The 6,892-nt window shown below is 42.1% G+C and overlaps 1 pseudogene; it reads right to left on the reverse strand.

Moving 5' to 3' along the window:
- Positions 1 to 6,456: 6,456 nt before the first annotated feature.
- Positions 6,457 to 6,575, reverse strand: LOC115071674 (annotated as a pseudogene).
- Between the last annotated feature and the right edge of the window lie 317 nt (positions 6,576 to 6,892).

Raw genomic sequence — 6,892 nt, forward strand, 5'->3', positions numbered from 1 at the left:
GTGAACGCTCCACGTTCCTGCTGAACAGTGGTGGCAGGGATGCAGAGGCCACTAGCCCACCTCCCCACCATCCACAGAACAGCCTTCAGAGTGCAGAACACAGGATCAGTTACCTCGGGCAAGGAATGAAGAGGCAGTGACAGAAATACCAACGATAAAGATGCATTTGTTCTTCAAGTTTCAGGAAAACAAAATCTTCGTGCACAGGAAGTGTGGGTCATGCTTCAGTAGGTCCTTCGCAGCCTACAGTGTCAGGAACCCTGCTCACAGGGAGCTAGCCTAGCATTTGTCCCTCTTGGCAGGTGCTCCTTGATCCTGCTCAGAACAATCTCAGAAAATGAGTGGTTGGTCCCACCTTTCCCACTAGAAAGGGCCTGTGTTTAGCCTCCCTGGAAGGGCAATCCCCTTCTCCCTGGCTAAGGTTCCAACGTGCAGGTCTTCATAGCCTGTAGTTCAACCTTGCACCAACTCCCTCCCAGCACATCATCTGTTCCACAAGGGCCAGGTCAAAGGGACCCTAATACCTTCTTCCTGTGGACCCAGAACTCAAGCTCCTGCTTCCAGTCTGAGAAGTACACAGAAATACACACCGCTGATGTGTTTCTTTCTCACTTCTTTTTTTATTCCTCTTTCCTCTGGAAAAGGTGCCATCTGCCCATCCTTTATAGTTTAGCCACATTTGATACCTGCTCATCTTCCCAAGCTATCAGACAAATTCCAGGGACATGGTGGTCACAGGGCAATGTTATAAGGATCATCCAGAGTTTCTCCTGCACACTGGATCCAATATTTGCTTTTACATCACTTATATAGTGATGTTTTAGCTCACTCAAAATTATAGATGCAAGTCAGGCATGGTGGACAGATGCTTTTAATCCCAGCACTCAAGGGGCAGAGGTAGGCAGATCTCTGTGAGTTCAAGGCCAGCCTGGTCTACATAGTGAGTTCCAGGATAGGTGGGGCTACAGGGAGACCCTGTCTCAAAAAGACCAAAAAAATTGTCTTGTGAAGATAAGCCCTTTGTCACTCTGAGGACCATCGGGAACACTAACTTGATACAATAGGCCTTAACACAAATGACAGAATGTATGAATTCCAGTGGTGGGGTGTGGAGGGGGGGGACTATGGGAGGGTGCCAGTGGGGATGGGGGTATAAAGATGATTAAGATTAAGATGTTCTGTATGAAATACAGAAAAATTCAATAAAAGAAAATTTTAAAAACATAAAGTAAAATGAATTCTTGTCTCCATTATCATTTGTGTGACTCCAGCTAGTCTTGCTGCAGCTACCTTGAACCATAACCTCCACGGCTACCTGAGGGGGACCCCTGCTGGTTTCCCTGAAGAGTTTCCTAGCAAACCAGAAACACACAAAATCCTTAGAGTTGTATATCATATTCTACAACCCACCCCTGGCTCAGGGATTTGCTTGATTTTTTTTATATCAGCTTAATTAAAAACAGGCACATTCAAGGTGAGATGAAATCACTTTTCTCCTAATCCATAAATGTGTTCTCCTTTCTGGCCCAGAATGTGGGATCCACCTGCTCTTAGTTCTGCCCAGGACTATCCACCAGTAAGACTGAGTGAGATTTAGAATCATCAGGGAAACCAAGGCTGTGAGGGAGTTTCTAGATTGAGTTGAGGTGTGAAGATACACCATAAATGTGGGCCACACCATTCCATGGCTGGGGTTATGGACTGAATAATAAAAAGGAGAATGTGCACTAAATTCTCGCTCCTCCTCCTCCTCCTCCTCCTCCTCCTCCTCCTTTTTCTTGACTACAATGCAACATGATCTGGCTCTGCCGCTGTGACTCCCTACCACAATACTCAAACTGTAAGCCAAAATAAACCTTTCCTTCCCTAAGTTGTTTTTGTTGGGTATTTCATCACAGCATTAAAAGTACAGTCCCCAGTAATTGTGCTTTGCAGCCCTGGGCCAGCTGCCTTGCTTCTGTCTCCCCTGCTTTGGGGAGTATACTCACACAGGAGGACTGGCTGGTTCTGAAACATTATTACTTCCTGGAACCTAACAGTTGTAAAATATTCTACTAGGTTTTCTGTTGTTGTTTAGGAGACAGGTTTCCCTGTGTAGCCTACACTAGCCTTGACCCATGACCTTTTTGTCACAGCCTCCTGAAAAAGGTATGTGCCATGGCGCCTGACTACAATTATTTCAGTTCCAAGAAGTTTACAGTAGCAAACTAAAATTCAACAAAGCTTACAGTAAAAAACACAAGTAGATGCTTTCATGTTCAAAGTATTTCTAATATGATGAAATCAGATTACTCAAGAATGACTAAATAATATTTTTAAAATTTTTTAAATTCATTTCTTATTTTATATGTATGAGTATGTTGCCTGCATGTATCTATGCATGCAGTGCCTGCAGAGGCCAGAAGAAGGAGACAGATCCTCTGGAACTGTAGTTAAAGATAGTTGTTAGCTGTCATGTAGGTACTGGGAACTGAACCTAGGTTCTCTGGAAGAACAGTAAGTGCTTGTAACCGCTGAGCCACCTCTCCAGCCTAAATGTAATATTTTTAAAAGGAAAAGTACAGAACAGCTGTATGACATAGAAAACAAGTTAATACACAGACATGGGAAGAGCTTGCAAGTAAAATGTTCTCATGTGAGTTTTCATTAATAGATTTTTATGCAAGGTTATTTTGAAAGAAGAGTAAAGGCAGAAATCATCTAGAGGGAAAGATAAAAGCAAGAGGAATCTTTGTTGACTATACTTGCAACAAAGTAGCAAGTATGATAGTTTGTTAGCCACTATGACCTGTGGGATAAAACTTGCTCTAAATCCCAAAATGTGAACATTTAACATTAAAAACACGTTTTTAAAATTAGCCTTTCAAGTCCCCTTTGCTACTGCTTTAGTGCTCCTCCTGCCCCTGCAGAAATTCCGTACCTATAAGAGGACATTGTAGGCTAGCACTACAATCCCCTACTGAGCGTACCTTCTGCTGTTTTATGCACTTTCTACCCTTTCTTTTTCTCTTTTTTTCCTTCCTTTCTCCATAACCATCCTGCTCACTGTTATATGTCTTGAAGCGAGGCAGACCTGGTTTATCATCTCTGGGTACATTTCTTCACATCCTCTTTTTAGTCATTGATTAATCAAAACTCTTACGTGTTCACCCTATTTTTTCCTCTGCCTTGATTATTCCCACTCCTACATATGTCCCTCTCAGCAACTTCCCACTTAACAACTTAACACTTATCAGTAGTCTCAGCATGATTGCTAACCTCTTCTTTTTCTCTTTTCCTTTGCATCAGTACTAACATATATAACAAAAAATAAATTGCCCATCTGATCCAACAATACCACTCCTGGGCATACACCCAAAGGACTCCATATCCTACTACAGAGATACTTGCTCATCCATGTTCAATGCTGCTCTTTTCACAAGAGCTAGGACATGGAAATAGCCTAGATGTCCACCAGCTGATGAATGGATGAAAACGTGGTGCCTACATACAAGGGAGTCCAGATATAAATAAAAATGAATTTATAAGAGTTGTAGGTAAATGGTTGGAAAAGGAAAACATTATACTTACTGATGTAATGCACTCAGAGAAAGGCAAATGTGGAGTGTTCTCACTTATATGTGGACCTTTGCATCAACTCTTTAGGCTTGTTTGTTTAATTTGGAGTATCTGCAAAATCTAGGAAACTAGAAAGGGGCCACTGGTGGGAAGAAAGAAGAAAGAACTTAATGGCGTGTACAGAGTAAAGCACAAGAGATATGATGCGGGAAAGGAGAGTAATGGGAGAGGGAGGTTTAAGTATGATGAAAGGTTGGAATGTTGAAAAAGGACAAAGTTGAGAGAGGGATAACTAACATTAAGGATGTTGATACAGTCATATGGAAACTTATTTTAATTGGAGTTACCATACACAGGGGATAATGTTCATTCCAGAAACCAGAGGTTGCCAAATATAAAACCCAGTGCGAAGTGTGGGAAACTTCCCCTCCAGTTGTTGGTCACATATTTCCTAAACCTAACCCCAGACAATAAAGGCTATTGCCATTGTTCTTGAGGACCCACTCAGACTTGATAAGAGCCTATTATTGAAGGCATCATACACATTGGTCACAGGACATAGAGGAATCAAGTTAGTACTGATCAGGAACCTTCTTTCTGGGCTAGCTTTCATAGAACTTCAAGGTTGCTGGATTTAAAGAGTCATCAGCAGTCTTACACAGCTGTGAACACTGTGAACTGTAATAATGATTACTATGCAAAATATTCTCATGTGTATAGTGATAAGAATGTTCTAATTGGATTAAGGCCTACTCCACACACAGATGGAAACACATACTTGTTTCTGTAAATTTGGCCAAAAACCCATGGTTGGGGGCATTCACAGGCCCTGTGGGGTGAGTCAACTACTATTATTCTGCTAAATAGTATCAAACTATCTTCTAAATTCATATCTTTCTACCCATAGACTAGTGAAGCTCTCAGACCTCATCAATGAACTTTCTTTGTGCAGTAGATAGTGGTTAACACAGAAACAACTGGTCAAAGTGCAGAAAACAGGTGTCAGTGCTCAGCTACAAATGGAACATCTATATCACATACCCCTTCCAAGGCCCAGGGACCATTTTGAAATAGTGAATGAAAGATTGTAAGAGCCAGAGATTGGAGAGGACTGGGGCTAACCAGTGTCTTCTGGACATGACAGGACACTCATGAACTCACAGCAGCTGTGGTTACCTGCACAAGATCAGCCCAATCAACATTCTAGCATAGAGTAGGAGGGGGTTCATGAGCTCCCACCCCTAACTGAGTAACTAAGATTTGGAAAGTAAGCATAATGGCCCCAGGATAAAATGGATCCAACTTCAACCAGCCAAACAGTACTACCTCTGACCATTGAACAGCTCCCTGAAAACGCTGTACTCCTAAGTGGAAGTTTATAGCTGCAAATTCTCACTTTAAAAGATTTTTACTATGATACACACAGGTAGAGTGAAATCTTCTAAATGGTAGTATCCCATCCCATAAATAATACAATCTTTGAGTATATAATGATTTCTTTATAAATGGGATCTAATTAAAAATAAGAGGTCTAGTTTTGAGGCTGGAGAGATGACTCAGCAGTTCAGAGCACAGGCAGCTCTTGCAGCGGACCCAGGTTCTGTTCCCAGCACCCATACGGTGGCTAACAAGCACTTGTAACTCTAGTTCTAGGGGATCCAATGCCCTCTTCTGACCTCTGTGGATAGTGCACAAAATGGGTGCACTTACATACATACAGGCAGTATATTCATAAAATAAAAATAATAAAATATTTTAAAAGGTTCAGTTTTACAATTTTCTATACTTTTTAAGCATAAGGGAAAATTTATTGATTCAAGATTTCATACAATGAATTTTTATTATAGTCAGTCTTCCTAGCCCATCTCCACCCTCACCCTACCACCACCCCTACTTCATATCTTCTATTAGCAAATGAAAATCTCCATCATTTTACATTACACCTCTGAGCTGGGTGCCAAAGAAATCATGCCTCATTAGAGTGTCGGTGATCTATAATTCTTACCCAGAGGTCAGAATACACCCAGGTTTCTTGGAACGGAATTTTCTCTCTTAATTTCTGCTTCTTTTACACACTGCTTAGGAATGTCAAGTGGGGATTTCTGTTTTTCTCGGCAGTCAGAAACGCTCGATTTTCCTCGTCAAAGTTAGTCATTTGAAGCCCTTGCACACAGATTACACTTTGGCTGTTTCTGGTCCTTACTCAGCACAATGACTCCACTGTGTACAAAGGCATTCTCCACAGGCTGATTCCCCACGGGGTTTTACTGTAGGCAAAAGCAAAAGCTAGATCCTCTCAGCAGGCAGCAGTTAGCTTATAGGCCTCCCAGCCAGGATTCTTTGAGTGGCAGCTGGGACGGTTCATAGCTTCACACCTGTGTCCTCTAGCTTATCTTCTGAACTGTAGACTTCTCAGATTCCTCATGTTGTTGAGCCAGGTCTTGACAGTCACTAGGTGATGATGACAGTCAGCTGACTCTGGGTGCCATCAGGGAATGTGGGTTGGCAGGCCAGCTGGGCTCTGTCCCACTGGTCCCTGTGGGCAGCCATGCCAGTGCAACTCCATCATTTCTCATGTGGGCTTCCAGTGTGCTTAGGTGGCCGTGCCAGCTCCGCTCTCCCCTGCCGGTGTGTGGGGGCAGAGCACAGTTCTGCTATCTTTGCTCCCCAGTTATTTTCCCTCTTATTTGCCAAGTCTTGAGTTCAGAATTCTGAGATCAACCTAGTGGCACCTATATAGTCAGGTAAATATTCATCTTGTGTGATAAGGTTCCTCACGTGATCCCTCACGTGATCCATCACACATATTCAGTCTCTTGGGAGACGGCATGCCCCGAGGCCAAGGCCAGATGCCTGGGATGCATCTCATTCTGACACCATTGCTTTGAGCTGTCTTGTCATATTCCTTCTTGTATATACCAAAACTTATACTGAAGAATGAGTTCGGGGTGCAAAAGAGGTTTTATTTTTGCACCTGTCTTTCACGCTTTTGTCCACCAATCGAACAAACACAATGATTTCTATACTTAACACCCCATCAATCATAATCAGTCTCCAAAAAGAGGGAAGCTTTCTTATCTATGGTGAACAAAAATATTTCCTGTATTGAAGATAAATTTTGAAAAACAAACTCTACCATTTCCTAGACTAAAACTCTCATTATACTGCTCCCATGTTGTGGTTATGACCATACATGTGTTTAAGTATGGCTTAACACAAACTATTGAAGATTGATTGGCTTTCTCATCTTCAGTTCTTTTGATAAAATTAAAGATTTTTATGTATGTGTACATGTGTCGTTTATGTACACATGTAAGTGGGCGCCATAGAGGTC

This window comes from Nannospalax galili, unplaced genomic scaffold (genome assembly GCF_000622305.1).
Source record: "Nannospalax galili isolate Female #2095 unplaced genomic scaffold, S.galili_v1.0 scaffold639, whole genome shotgun sequence".
NCBI classification, from domain to species: Eukaryota; Metazoa; Chordata; class Mammalia; order Rodentia; family Spalacidae; genus Nannospalax; species Nannospalax galili.